This window comes from Camarhynchus parvulus, chromosome 4A (genome assembly GCF_901933205.1).
Source record: "Camarhynchus parvulus chromosome 4A, STF_HiC, whole genome shotgun sequence".
NCBI lineage: Eukaryota > Metazoa > Chordata > Aves > Passeriformes > Thraupidae > Camarhynchus > Camarhynchus parvulus.
Genome location: NC_044600.1, coordinates 12,766,840 through 12,782,778, shown reverse-complemented (window position 1 = coordinate 12,782,778; position 15,939 = coordinate 12,766,840). Strand labels below are relative to the sequence as shown.

The window sequence follows — 15,939 nt, the reverse complement described above, 5'->3', positions numbered from 1 at the left end:
ACCTCCTGCATCACTAGTGGAGGTGCAGGCCCTGCAAATGAGTTATAATAGATGGCAGTACCCCGAGTGTACAGATCAGGCCAGGGGCTGGGCAGGGTGAGGCTTGGGGCTGAGCTTTCGGGTGATTCCACTTTGCCAGAGTGGAGGGTGAGCAGCTCTGCAGATGCTCAGCTGCTGCTCAGCTCAGGCAGCTGGAGCTGATGTGACAGAATAAAGAGGATTTCTTTCAAGCCCGTTGGGCCCGGGGTGATTACTGAACACTACAATCAGGGTCTTTTACTTTTTCTTGTTTTTTTAAAGTTTGATTGCCCTCGCATGAGGCTGGAAGGCAGAGAAAGGGCTGTGGCAGTACAGATTCCTATGATCTCCCCTTGCCATGCAATCAGAAGAGCTCTGCAATTGAATATTTCGCAATAATCACTGCATTTTCAATGGGGATGATATAAAAGCAAATATCAAGGCCTCTGGCTGACAAAAGCTGAATACAGAGGGAAAATATGAAAATAGCAACTTACTTCAGCAATAAAGAGAGTATATTTTATACTGCAGTTTTTCTTTTTGTTAAATCATGACTTTCTAGTAAATGACATCCCAGAAGATATTTATCAAAGCAGGAAAGCACTAGAAAGGAGCACCCTGCATTCACTTTAATATTTCTCCTTTTCTTCTGACATTTTCTTGCCTAGAGATCTAATTCCATTAAATATGTACATTTTTGACTGGAAGACTTCTTCATGTATCTTTCAGATGAATCTTAAAAGTACATAAGGTCTGTAGGGCAGGTTTTTTTAAGTGCAAATGAGGTGCACAGTAGAATATTGTCTATGAGGCTTTTCAAATTATTTATATTCCTGCAGTGCTTTACCTTTCTCTTTCTGTGATAATGATAAGGAAGAAGTGAGACTCCAATGCACATTCTGTGGAACACTGTCAAACAACATTAGTCATATTTAATATCTGACATGCAGGAACTTACTTTGGCTGCTATCCATTTTTATTTGATTTATTAGACGTTATCATGTGTATAACTTTCTCTGATCCCACGGCGTTTTCAAGTTTTAAAGCCTGCTAGGCCCCCGATTGGTCAGTGTTTGAGCCCCACTATGCTCTTGTGAGGGGATATAAATTAACATTCCCTCATTAGGCCTACTTTGCAGTACATAGGAATCTGCTGTAGGGATAATGACAGCTAAATGCTCTGCTGGCTCCCAGCCATGCCCACCTGTGCTGTTCTCCTCCAGCCTTTTTCTGGGGCTGTGTAGAGCTGGCTTTGACAGGGCTGGTGCTGTGGCTCTGCAGGTGCTGGTAGGGCTGACAAAGTGGCCGCTGTCCCCATGCCACAATGTCCTTCCATTGTGTTAGAGGCCACTGTGCTGTAAGAGTCGCTGCTTCAGATGTGGTATAAAGCAAAGGTCCTCCCATTTAAGATTTCATTGCTTTCTCATAAGAATTTGAGTGAAGGGTGTTAATCCTGTGTCCCAGCCAAATTGCCACTTAAGTAATTATAATCTGCCTGTGCTGCTGTTAGTGTCACCCTCCTCCCATTATCTTTCTGCATCTCCAGCCTTATTTTAGATCCCACATTTAAATAACTTATCCTCACCATCATGCAGTGGTCCTAGCTCTGCTCTACCAAGAACTATACAGAATTATGCTGACAAAAGATGGTGATGGTAATACATTGCTTTCACTGGCTATGTTGAGATGTTTAGTGAATTATATTTCTGTAGAGTAGGGAGAGTCTTCAGCAGAAGTAAGGAGTGATAGAGTGACCTGTTAAGTCTCACTAGCCGGAATCTGAGGGCCAAATAGGTCTTCCCATAGCTACAGAATATCTTGTCAAAGGCTATGTAAAATATAAGGCCATCTTCAGTCTACAAACTGTGGGCTACTCTTTCCTATCCAAACAAAAATGGCAAATTGTTCAAGAGTCTCCACTTCTCCTGCCCTGGCTGTGGCTACTTGTATTCTTGTATCTCCTCAACTCTCCTCTCAAGATCTCATAAAAAGAAAAAAGAAATGGCAGTGGCAAGTTGTTTTGCCTATCCCACTTAAATATCTGTTCTTCAGGTGATGAGCAGCTCCCTTGTGTGTGACCAGCAGTGACTAAGCTGAGAAAGATCTGCAGAAAATGTCTTTCTCCTGAGTCTCTTTTATTGCAGTACAGAAGTGCAAGTGACTGTGGGGATGGCTACACTAAGTGCATGTTTATACAAGTCAAACAAAATGCAGTGAAAATCAGGACTGTACCTAGTCCCAGAGATTTGGATTCTCAGAGTTGATACATTTTCCAGGAATTTAGTTTACTGCTTGCTTACAATTTGCAGCCCAAACCCCAAATAATTCACACCAGTGTATTAAAACATGGCATACTCTCAGAGAAAAACAGTACCTGTATATAAAGTCTATAGCTTTGTGGTTGCTCTTGGAGCTTGTCTCCATGTTAGACTTGGAGCTTGAAGGCCAGCATAATTTTGGTCTCCATCTTTGCCAACAAAGCTCCTTTTGTTTCTCATCCTTGCATATGTTGTTTTGCTGTTGAACTTAATTCCATCTGTAATCTGCCATTATAATGTTGCCTTTGCCTCAAGTTCCTGAAGTGGATTTGGACTGATGAATGCTCTCAGCTTCCTTCAACAACTTCTTTATCATTTTCGTCTTCCTTTTTTTCCTTTTCCTTTTTTCTTTTTCTACTTTATTCCTCTTTCTTCTTTTCCTTCTCCTTTTCCTTTTCATTCTTCTTTTCCTTTATCCATGTGTGGCTAATTGACCACGCATCTGGAAGGAATTATCTACTTCTGCTCAGATTCCTTCTGGTTCCCTGGCTGGAGGAGGATTCTGCCATTCATCACTAATTCAGACACTGTGAATGGAATGCAACTTTGTCCCTCACTGCCAGCTCAACCCCCTTTAGAAGTCTGTAGGTTTATCCTATGTGAATATGGTCCTCTCCAGTGTGGCCAGCCAGTTTCTATTGCAGTGTGCAGCCCTGCAGCCACTGAAATCCCAAGCCTTCTTTCCTGAAGATCTGTTTTTCCTGAAGTTCAGGAAAGTAGTTGCCTTTCTTCAATTTTTTGTTTCTTGTATGGTGTTATTTCTTCTTCTCAGGCGTTAACTTGACCTTCAGGTGGCACTGAGATCTGCTGTTGTAATTGTACATGGCTTGTGACAGGGGTTAATTCAGAGAATAAGTCATCTAACTTGGGTCGCTGCGAGTTTTGAGAAATCATAATGCCGGTGTTGAGTTGTAGCTGAATCTTTGACATGCTCAAGGAATTCTTGTGCCTGCTGACTTGTGCAAAGTGTAGTCTGATAGCATCTCCTAACAGCTCAATATATTCCCAGGAGTACTTGAACTGAGGCAGTTTTAGTTGCACTGTAATCAGTGTAAGGGGGGGTAAATAAAAAAAAGCCTTTAACACTGAGACTGGTGGAAGTTCCCCTCCGTGTTTCCTTCCTTTGGGCTGCCTGCAGCTGCTCTCCACATACTCCCTCCCCAGAAGTTTTGATAACATCTCTGCTGATAAGTACCAGCAATATATCAACAAATAAAAGTGCAAAGTAAATAATCACTGTCACCAGAAATCTATAGTTGAGACAGCACATTTTGAAATGTGCAGAGGTGAGAGTTTGTCATCCTCAAAGAACCAAGACCCACGCACATGCTGCCATATGGCTGCAGGCACCTGTGGGACCCTGTAGGAAGACTGTCAGCAGTTTTTCATTTGCAAGGTGCATGCACCTCTTCGTGTATTCCCTGTAAAACATGTGAAGAGAGTGGGAGAGGCATTAGCAAGATAAATACATGGCCAAACCACAAAGAGAGAATACAGATTGGTGTTAGAAGAAAAAAATTAATTCTATTTAATGCTTAACAGCCTACCACAGGAAACTGGTTGAGAGGGGGAATGATGCTAAGTGTGAGAAACAGTTCTTTTTTCATAAGGTTTTCCTTGCTGAAATCTCATCAAGCCAAAAAGGGCTTCTCTAAGGCTTCTTGTCCCCACTAGATAATGGTTTCATCCTTTGTTTTCTTTTGTTCCTACTTCCACCACTGATAGAAGCCTGCAGGAAGAGGGGTGGGGAAATATGTTGCTTCTGCAAAAATCACTGTAGGAAGAATAGCCAGAACATAAATGATACTGTTTTGGCTTCAAAAGGGTAAGCAGGTGTCTTAGGAGTCCCAGAAGAGCGATGTGCAAGCTTGTACAAACAACCTCCGAATCATGCCTGTTTGTTATTCACACAAAGAGTTGAAACCCTCTGAATTCCTCAGTTCCCAGAATTCAGATGGTGCACAATGGCCCATAATGAACAGCACCTGTGCTTACCTCAATTACTACACTGAGCTGAACAACAGCAAGAAGGGCTTTCAAGAATATTTTTTCAATAATAGATTTAGTTATGTCTTTCATAATTGGATTCAAAAGCTCAAAATTTCATTTTGCAACTTGTTCATGAAATTTGTATGAAAAAGTCTGGCGTTTATTCAAAAGAAATACTCTATGAACAAGAAATTGCAAAACAGCCAACTGCTGGTAACTAAGCAGCCAAATTATAGTCCGTGCACTTGGCAAATACACCATATTTTTTATTATTTCAGTAATTGAATTTCTGTTAAAGCGTGGAGCATAATTTAACATCAGGAATTTATTTATAATACAATAGTGTTACAGTAATAAATGCATTATTATTGTCACTTTTAATGGAGTCTTATGTATTCCCTCAGAGACTATGTGGCAGACTCTGAGACAACCACTGCATCAGTGTTGTTTGTAGACAATTGAATTAATTGGAGACAGGGTCATTAACTCGACCTGAATACCTCTGATTGCTTCTGTAAATAAGGTTAGAGAGCAAATGGCTAATCTTTGTTGTCATTATAGATTCTTTTTACATTTTCACACTGCCTTGTATATTAAGATCATTTTGCTAAGCAGCTTTCCAGGCTGTCGTCGTGTTTACGGTATTGTCTTGCATGGCACACAACCGTAATTGTATCAGACTTACATTTCATTTCCCATATCTATATAAAACATGATACTAGAGAAAGGCCTAGCCTGAATTGCAGCACATAAAAACCATTGGACCAACAAATTAATAAACCAAAATGAATAAGCTGTAGCATTAAAAAATAATCAAATCAAAAAACAAAAGTTGATTTTGTTTGCTTTTGTTTGAAAATTCCAACCTGCAAGACTCGCCAGGGATAATATAATGAGTCCATTACTCAGTTGGGAACATGACCTGCAAGGCCAGCTCTGTGTATACCAGCCTGTGAGTTAAGTGTTATCTGGACTTTTTGGCATGGATTTTCTTGGAAAATGAGCAGCAGGCTGTCATTAAAGCACAGATAGAACACAGATATTTCTTAAGGAGAGATCCAAAAAAGGGTTGTGAGCATACTGTTCCATTTCTCAACAAACTTAATGAAGAATGTAGCCTCAGAGTCCTAGGAAAACATGTGTCAGGAACAAGAGACACCCTAAACTTGAGAATGTCAGGTTCACATTGAACTCACGGATACCAGCTTGTCATCACTCCCATGTTCCACCCTGTACTTAAACACTTTGCTTTCTCAGAAATGGCCTTGTAAGTAGAGGAAAACAGCTGGCAGTGCCTGCTATTTGCATGTATTTCTTTCAGTCTAAACTTATATTCAAGATGGGCTTGAACCCAAACCACAGATACGCAGTGTGAGTTATCTACAGTCAGGAGCCAAGTGTGGGATCCTGAGTCCATCTGTAACCTAGACGTTAAGTGGTGTTTTATGACTTCAGATTCAAAAAAAAACAGCCTCTCCACTTCAAAACTTGCAAGTAGAGCTTTCAGCTTCAAAACTTTGCCCAATGCAAACTCCCATTGACAGTCTGTTGGTGCAGGAATCCAGCCTGACTGTGGTGGGAGGAACATGCTGCCACACTAGATTTTCTCTCAGCAGCCTCTGCACAAATCAGTTACAAAAACATTTAGGGATGTTGCTTCACTTAAAAAGCAAAGGAGGAGACAAAGCAGTGAATAGATGCTAAACTGCTCCAGCATGTTCAAGGCATCATCTGAATTTACTGACTGGCATTTGTAGGTTTTGCTCTGCAAAACAAGAGAGATCAGCCAAGCAGTGTTATTACTGGACAAGATCCAGCTTAGTACTGATCTGAAATTCAGGGTGAGCTTTTTAGCCCTGGGCCAGAGTGTCTGTGTCTCTCCCTGCATATTTTCAGGGATGCAAGCACTGATGGTGTTCACCTCAGACCTTGCTATTGAAGCAATTGGTCATGCTCAACCCTGGACCATTTGTGTTACCATCTGCTGCAGGGGCTGACTTTGGAGCACTGTCCTTCATTAATGCAGCTTTATTGCCTGTGATATCCCAAATACTGCAGGTAGAATTCGAGAGGATGGGGTATTTTTTAAGTGTAATGCTGAAAATAAGTCACTGCTTCTCCACTTCCCTGCTGGTAGAGTGACATCTCACTACTGATCTTTGTCATTAACAAACAAAAGAATTTCTTGTAATCAGTAACCTTCATGCCACGCTAGAACATTAAAAGATCCAGGCAGATGTGTGAAGAAGACATTTGCACCTTACTAAGGGAATTATTATCAAGTGGAAAACAATAAAAAGTGCAAGAGAGATCGAACTTTGCCTATTTACCTCTGTATCCGTGACGGGTTTGGGTTTTCCTGACCTTTGTTGGCAAACCTTCAGCAAATCATTGCTGATACAATAACTCTTCTTGAGTCTGGGGAAAATGGATGGTGGTAATGTTGAAAAGTCCATTTCTGGTCACTCAGAAACATAAATGTCCAAAAAGAAAGCATCTTAGGTGGAAGGTTTTTAAGAAAAAATAATATGACTAATCCTAAAGATCTAAATAATTTTGTCCATACTGAGTGTTTTTCAGCACTCCCTTGACAAAACCCACTTTATGCTCAGGATTATGGTCACTCTTTTCCTGCAGCCCTCTTGGGGAATACAATGTTTGCCCACTCCCAGGCAGATGTTTAAGTGCCTCTGCCAGGCATCCCAGTTTCTCAGCCTGTGTTAAGAAAGCAGGCAGTGTGACACTTCAGGACGGCATCCAGTGTTAATTCTGGCAGTCCCAGTTATTCCTTCCTGTCTGAATGAAAGCTGGCTCCAAACTTGTCCTCATCCTGACACAGGCAGTGCAGTCCCTGTGTTTGCAGTGTTTTGACTTGGCTCCCACAGAGTCAAGTGCTGCTGAGCTCCACCAGCCCCCTCTGGCAGACATGGAGCTTTGTTTGCCCACAAGATCCCAGCAAGTAACTGCAGAAGCTATTTGGATCTTCCTTTTATTTTGGGGTTGATGTAAAAGGCTGAAAGGAAAGATTTTCAGCCAGATAAGGTTACAGAATTACAGATTCTCTGTTTCCTTTTCCTGTCATTCAAAATAACAAGCATAGAAAATTCTGTTTAAAATAGATGAGCCTTTTTGACTTAAAGGGTTTCCGTGTCAAAGATTTAAGATGTCAGGTTTAAACATGACAGTGATAGTATTAGGCAGAGTATGAGAGCAGATACTTGTAGCAACTGTCATTTTTTTTTCTGACTGTTTATTAATGGTCTTTTGTGATTTATAGTAAATGTTGTGAAGGATCTTTAGGTCCATTTGTCACTCAGAGAAGCACCTTTTTTTCCTTAATACCTACGTGTGTCATAATTAAGGGTGGATGCTGCTTAACGGTTTAGCTCTGTTCTTAACATAAGAGCATTCAAGATAATATTTAATCCCAAGTAGATTTGATACCTTTTTCAAGTCTATAAAGCAAAGTATTATGTAACTGTCTAAAATCAGCAGCATTAAAAGGAAATCATATTGAACATAAATATACAGAAGGTTAAGATTTTCAGTCCAAATGGAGCCTTCTACCCCATTTTAAAATGAATTGTAAGGAAGACACCTATGTTTCAGCATTCAGATTTATTAATATTTTACTAGACAGCTTTCGCCTTGTTCAAAAAACAAGTCATGTGTGCTGAAGTACATCTTTATATCCATGAAAGGCTCTGGTGGTGTGCCATAAATTCATCATGTTCCTTTAGGAATACTTCTTTAAAAACTATTTCAGAGTAATTGCCCATTATTAATAATGATGATTCCTTTTTATTGTTATGGCAGTAGCAGTGAAACAAAGTGTCTACTTGTGGTTTTCATGAGTGCCTGTGTACTTCTGTGGTCCCTGTTATTACAAATTCAATCTGATGAACGTAAATATGCTTGGAGTCTCACAAAACTAAATGTATTAATAACAGGGGAAAGTGCCAGGAATTCTATTATTTTACCCGTTGAATCCCAGGGAGACCCAGGAATTGAACCTGTATCCTGAAGTGTGGGACTGGTTCTGTAACCATGGGGCTGTCCCTCTTTACAAAGGTGCAGCAGTCATCCCCACAGAGGTGGATTATTTGTGCCTCAATCATTTGCGTACCTTCCTATGTCCAACCATGTCTGTAGCACCAATCCTGCTGTTTCATTCTTTCTACAGTGCATAATGCGTGGAGATTGCTACCAGTTTGTGAGCAGCTGAAGCTCATTTAGTAGAATATTACCCAATTTGTTCTGATTATACTCAGTTTTTATCTCTGCCCCCTTCTGTATTGCTTGTTTTACTCATCGTGCTCCTGATAACAACACAGATGGTACCAACATCTTGGGTCTTTTCTAAATAAGGACAGCTCTAACATCCTGCAACAGGCTTTTTTCCTCTTCTGGCTTTTGCTCCCAGTTCCTCCCCTTTGCTCTGGTCAGTAAAACCAGTTTTACTGCTGATCTGCTCCCCATGGATTCCCCTGGAGAGGAAATCCTCCCATGGTTTCATGAGCTCATGTTGGGACACTTGTTCAGTGCTCAGGTGTAAAGGACTGTGAGTGTGCCATAAAGCTTTGGAAAATCAGGATATGCCTTTTGGCACCTTTTCAAGCTCAGAGCTGTTGTTTTACATGGAAAGAGAAAAAAACCCTCCAGCTTTCTAATGTTTTCTTATTGCTTGGTTGCTCAGCATAGTAAAATTAGCTTTCCTCAGATAACAGATGAGACTGGAAACGTTGAGGAGTTGGAGGTGTCATGTGGATCCATCTGCACCAGTGTGATTTGGTCCCCGAGCCCACAGTTCTCATCCCACTGGACTCTGCAAGCTGGATTCTGTTTTCAGTTAGAACTGAAGCAGAATTGAGTTAGAATGAGAAGGGTAGCTCATTTAGAACGTTACGTGCCTAAATTTCTGCCACACATGAATGAGAAAAAACACCACACTGCTTTCAGAGGTTCACTTTGGATGGGTTTTTTTGTGACCACACTTAGACTTTCTGCTGTAGTAAATAAAATCAAAGTGTAAATAACTGACTCCTTAAAAAACATTTTATGTTCCCTTGAAATTCTGAACTGTAGAGGGGCGAATATGTGCTTCTGCACTTCCACAGAAGATTTGCAAAGTGTACTGAAAAATGCAGTATTCCAGGATTTCCTTTGCGGAAAATAAAGATGTTTCTATGTATCAATCCTCATATCTAGCTTGATTCAGTGGGGCAATATTGATATAATAAAGTGGTTCCATTTTTATCAAATGAGACCCTTTGGAGTCTCACAGTAAGAGGGAGTATTCTTGTTCTTCCAGATGCCAGGCAAATAGCAGCACATCAGGGCACAGTACAAATAATGCTCTCTGACACTTGAATGTATTCACTAAAATATTGTACATCAAAAAGCCTACATACATTGCATTCCCTGAATAATATCATGCTCACAAAATTGTTTCTAAACTCTGAGGTGAGCAGAGTGATGCATGCAGGAATCCTGGATACAATATTGCTTTTAATATGCAAAATACCCTTCTCTTCCACATCAAGTGTGTATAACAGTGCTGTGATACTGGAAGGAGAGTGATTACCATACCAATAGTTCAGAAAGTTTTTTATGTGCACTATTAGAAATGTGGCATTAAAATTCCTCCCCTTCTATTTGTTTTTTTATAATGTCATAAGTTGAGACGTTACACCTGTTCTGACGTATCACGGGTGTGATGGAGTCAGAATTTACTGAAGCCCAGAAATAAAAACTGGAGAAGAGTCAGAATAGGACAGTAGAAACAGTGCCATGGTTCAAGTCACATTGCAGATGTATATACACAGTTCCACCTAGGATTTGTGGCTAATGTAATTCTTTATTGGAAGGCTTTGACCTTGTTACGGATTCTTGGCAGCTTTTCCCCACTCTATTCATTACTAATGCAAGCTGTCAATCACTTTAGTTCTGCTTTGACATAGACTGTGGCTCATAGGAGTTAGCTCTGTCATTCTTTTTATTTCTTTCATCTTTACTATCCTTTTTTATGGTCTTTAAAGCTGGAAGTATAAAAGGGTTATATGTATATGAAAAAAAATCGGTTTCAGTAACTCTATCAACCTTGTTATAAACAGTCTTTGATTAAAACAGTTACTTTTGAACACAGTAAAATGAGGCTGTGGCTTTTTACATACAACATCTTGTAAATTACCCTCCCCTTCAAAATAAATCAGAGATCCTACTTGCATTACAGTGCTCAGGATTGATACAGGCAGATCAGCTGCCACATCCTGAATAACATATTAGAGAGGTTTTCCCTTTCCATGTGTTTTGAAATGAGAGAGCCATCATAAGTGATGTCTTACTACATGTGCTAATGTTAGCTGAAGCAACAATTTCCACACCTTATTTCATTTCATTGACCTGGGTGCTGATTAATATTTTAAAAGCCTTGATACAGGTTTTCAGTTCCTGTGTCAACCCAGTCTTTGAAAGTTTAGATTTGAATCCTACCAGCCTGATGTTAAATAATTTAATACTAACCAATGGAAAGGCAGTGAACAAATCATCCAGAGCAATCCTTTTCTTTAAAAAGCAATCTAATGGCAGGCGTATATACATTTGAAGATAAAAATATGAACAATTCATTATAAAAAAAATTGCAGCTCCCTTTCAAATTAGAAGAGAATATTACTTCCTGATAATGGTGTAAGAATAGAAGAGAAATAAAACTTTGTTATTGAACAGTTATGGTATTAAATTCTGACACTAAATATTAATCTGCTAGGTGCTGCACTATTATTATCTGCTAGAATAATGAAACAGCCTTTTTTATGCAGAATTCAGTGAGTCCAGCAACTCCAAGTAATGCCCGTCAGGTTTGCAGTTCTTCTGTAGAAATAGATCCAAAGGAGAGATTGGGCTGGCTTGGGAACAGTTCCCAGAGGGTTTTTTTCCTCTGTCTCTCTCTTCAAATAAAACGCAGGGAGTGGGACAACAACAGTATCCAAATAACAGAAGTGTTGCTGTCTGCTCTGGTAGATGCCGCAGTGTAGTTGATTGCCCAAAAGTCTTGCTCAGAGCTGGGCACCCAACTTTCAGTGCCCTGTGCAATCAGACCTTTGTTCTCAGGAATTTGCATTTTAAATAGACGATCCAGATTAAGGGTAGGCCACATAGCCTCTCTTTTACACAGCAGGAACTGATGCAAAGACATATTTTCTTCTCTGACAAAAAGCAAAATTCATCTCAGTCCCAATGCAGTGCCTCAACAGGAAGATCAACTACTCTGTCAAGTCTGTAGTCAGTTTTCCAGCATAGACCTTGTCATTTCCAGATTTCATTGGCTGAATTTTCCCTAAATATAGACTTGTACAGTAAAGCAACCTTTGTAGAGTGCTGCTTCTAATGGAAATACATTGCCAGCATGGATGTACTGTTGACTCACTGGTCAGTTCCCATCTACAATTTCCCACTGTCCAGCAATGCTCTGCTTTCTCTAAGTTTACATTTTGATTTCTGAGTAGAACAGTGAAACAAGTGGCCTATTCATCATTACCCTAAAAAGGAAGGGTTAGAATGAATAAACCTATTGTTGGAGAGCACCATCTATTTGCCAAATTCTCCTCACAGCAATTAACATGACTACATCTAATTGGGAAAAGGTTCAGGGAGATAGCTAAGGACTTGTTAATAGGTTTTGTTCCTTGATGCGTTTTACTGCTGTCATCAGAATTATACCTTTTTTAACATCTGTATTTACAAGATTAAAGTTTATTTTTTTACTTATTAGATGTTAATGAGTTGGAGTACTTCACATTATCTTTGTTGTAGCTAGCAGGTTTAATTTTGAAGATCATTTATAACAACGGTAGAGTAAATTATATGTTGAAAACAATATAATGGTCCAGATGTCAACAAGAACAAAAAAGCATAACCCACATATCAGGCCTTTGGTTTTCTATGCAGCATAATGATCCAGCCACATAATAATTCCATGTCTGCTTTAATTGGCTTTTGAAAAATAACCCATGAATTGAAAAATAAACAAGCTTCAGGGTGATTTGGGCAGATGACCTGTACCAGTGAAGTGCAGTGAAAGAAAGATGGTTGGTGTGTGATGAGGTCAGTGCAGCTCCTCACCTGGGGCCATCAGCAGCCGTGCACCTGCAAGTCTCAGCTTGCAAGAGCTCAGCAAGAGCTGAAAAATACTCCAGGTATTGATGGTGCTGGTGTTTGTCCCCTCCTTCAAGGCATTTCTCATCTCATACTTTGTGGCCATGCTGTACACAGTTGTCAGGGACTGGGGAAACACTTGCACTGCAAAAGCATAAGAAGGGAGATGGGTGAAGGTGCTGCAGAAGAGCTTCCTTCCAGCTGGCTTCCAGAAGTGCAGGTCTCCTCTGCCAGAAGGGGTCCCAGCTCCCCAGTCTGCAGGCAGCTGGATGGAGACATCCTCATGGTGACCTTAGCAAGGGACAGAGGCCTGGCTGCCCTTCCCCTGAGTGTGGGTGTCACCCCAGGGCTCTCATCCCCACAGCACAGGAGGAGCTCCTCGGGAGAGGGGTGAGCAGCCACTGATCCATCTGGCCTGAGTCATGGGGCTCTCCCTGCCAAGTCATTCTGCATCTTTGCCCCCAGCCTGGTCAGGGCTCTGGGTCAGGGCAGAGCACGTCTGACTGCCCTGCAGGACTCAGCTCAAGTGCTGAGCAAAATGAGAACAAACTTAAAAGGAGGGCAAAACTGATGTTTCTATTAGCTGCAGAGAGGCCTTGCACTTAGAGAATGTGACAGGCCCACACTGAGTATGAAGATGACTGTAATACCTCTGCTGTTTGCTTTGTGTGTTTGCACTGCAAGCTCTTTGGCCCAAGGACTGTGCCTCATCATGTATTTACACAGATCCAGCACAGCGGGTCACTGGTCTCAGTAGGGGCCCCCAATCTCAAGTGATAATAATGAACTGGCTTTCTTCTAAGTGTTATTTACCCAAACAATGCTGTGTTCCATTGTGCAGCATTGTTTTTATTAATTTTTTTTTTCAGTTCACATGATATAAAAACATTGTCCACCCAAACACTGAGGAACAATATGAGTGCTCATCTCCTGCTGGGAAATAAAAATTCAATAGTTTCAAATATCAGTCCTTCCTGCCCCCTTTAGTCACTTTGAGGACTTGGGTCTGATGATAAAATGCTTTAAATCCATTTTAAATCTTGTCTGGACTGGCATTCCTTGTCTGAATCTTAGCAACATAACAAAGCTTGCTTTGAAAGTCTCTTCAAGAGGGAACCCCCAGTTCATGCAGTTGAAACCTATGTGAGGAAGCCCAGTTTATTTGTATAACAGCTGCTTGAATTGCAGAATCTAGGCCAACATCTTTCAAAACATGATTGAACTTTATATCTGCAGAAATCTCTGGAAAGAGTGCAAACCGAGTATTTTTGAACTAAGAGATGCATTTTATTTAAGGAAAAAATCACAAAAGGCAATCCAGAATATCTACTAAACTTATTTTATTGGACGCAAAGATTCATTTTTACACACTTTTATGCTTTTGTTTGTTTGTGAAATGTATGTATACCTTTTTCTTCTCTGCTGAACTGCATTGTAAGAACATGATTGTGCTTGTAGCTATGTACTAGATCTATCTTTAGTATGGTGAGATGCTAGGAAAGGCATTTTGGGTCTTATCTGATTGTTTTGCAAAGCACACACAATTGCTCTCAACCCAAACTACATGATGAAAATGAATGCTTCTACTTTAGTAATGAGGATCAGCAATGATGCCTTCAGCATGAAACTGCCCGGTGTAGCCAAGGCATAATTTTATTATTCCAGATGAAAGAAAAATATGACCTCATTGTGTTTTGTATGAAAAACATTATTTTGAGCCTGTCTGGTTCCTGCATGCTTGCTGAGCTGTATTACTCAGTTATGTTTGGCACATGGTAGCTTTTTCTGAGTGAGGCTGGTGTGCAGAAAGAAAGAAAATAAGGCCAGGTTGGAGCTGCTATTTCCATGGTTTTATTCCTGCCCTTTGAGTTCTTTGTCAGACAGTTGCAGTCTGCTCCAGAATGATTCCTGTTGTTTTGTGAGCACATCCCAGCTGCAGTGTTAGTCCCAGAGTGCTAAGAGAGGTAAGTTGTGTTTAAAGGTGGGAAAGGTCTGGCTGGGGCACTGCCTTTCCCTTCTTTGATCTAAGATAAGAGGTGTTACTCCTTAGATCAGTTGTCTTAATGAGAGCAGAGCATGTCCTTAGGCAGATGTGCACAGCTATGTGCAGCCCCACACACCCCTCTGTGTGGAGGTTGCTTTGGCACAAACCATTCCAGAGAAGCTCTCTGATTTAGGGGGAAAGTTGTTTTTAATTTAAAACTTCAGTCTTGTGATGATTCCATAAATAACACTTTTTTTTTCCAAGGCTGGTGCTTCATTCTGGCATTATAGAATGGAAGTGCTATGTTTGCCTCCTCAGTCTGGGAATCCTTGTGGTGTTTTCTATTTTATTCTTCCTGGAAACATTTGCAATGAAATATGAAAGCTCAGTTTTCATCTACTATTAGTGTTTTCCAAGTAAAAAATATAAGACCAAAATTACTAGATATTGATGAGAAAGGCAAACACTCCTACAAACAGATTTTCTTTTTCTCCACTTTTCTGTTTCCTTGTTTACTGTAAAAAATTGAATGAAAAATGTGTTTTCTTGTACTTTCTTGAGTACAAGAAAAGTACTCACTGAAAAGGAATGACAAAGGAAGAAATAAAAACGGTATTCAAAAATAATTTTATTAAATACAAAATGTAAGATCCATTGTAATTCAGTGGTTAGTTTCCCATAATACTTTCAGAAATGCCCGTATGTTTTCATCATCTGCTCTTTGAATTACCTGCTATGTCCAGTTGACATTTTCTGACTACGTCTACTTGAGTCAGTTGAGTAAGGAGCCGCTAAAAGAATTAAAAAATAAAAAGTGTATGGACTTAATGAGCAACAAAGTTAGTGATCTGTAGCAATTACCCAAGTGAGTAATTTTGTTTCATTAATGCACCCTAAAGCACCAAGCTGTTTTGTCAATGGGCACTGCAGGGCCATTGCCAGGCTCAAAGAGACAGTTTTGTTACCAACCGCGGTGCAAGCGATAGGTTTTACCAACAAGGAGGGAGAGAAAGTAGCTCAGTGTAGGAAGAAAATTAAAGTCCATCTATTATTGTCACAGAAGCCAGTGGCAATGCTTGTAAAGATTCTAGCAGAGCAGGGTCACCCATCAGTTTGTTCTGGCTTTTCCTTTTTTGTTTCTTCCCCTGGCTTTTCCAGTTTCTTGGTTACTGCGGTTTTTTAAGAGGGCATCTTGATGCACAGAGCATCATGGTTTGAAATGGGAAGGAAAGAAAATTCCTGGCCTAGTTGATTTCTTCGTGGAGGAAAATAGAAAAGCAAATAGAAACAGAGGCAAAGCTGTGTTATACCTTGTAGGCACCTCTGGATCACTCAATATGGGACACACACAGTGTATGATATATTAAGGTGAAGTATTGAATATCCATAAAGGCGTACTAGCAAATGGTGTCAATTTTCAAACACTTTGCTTTGTCAGCTTCACAAATTTAAAATCAATCATCAAAAAGTCCCTGT

The 15,939-nt window shown here is 40.2% G+C and overlaps 1 protein-coding gene across 4 annotated transcripts in view; it reads left to right on the top strand.

Annotated features, from left to right (window-relative positions):
* Window positions 1–15,939, top strand: part of AFF2 (AF4/FMR2 family member 2) — a 330,747-nt gene that overhangs the window by 272,852 nt on the left and 41,956 nt on the right. The window lies entirely within an intron of this gene.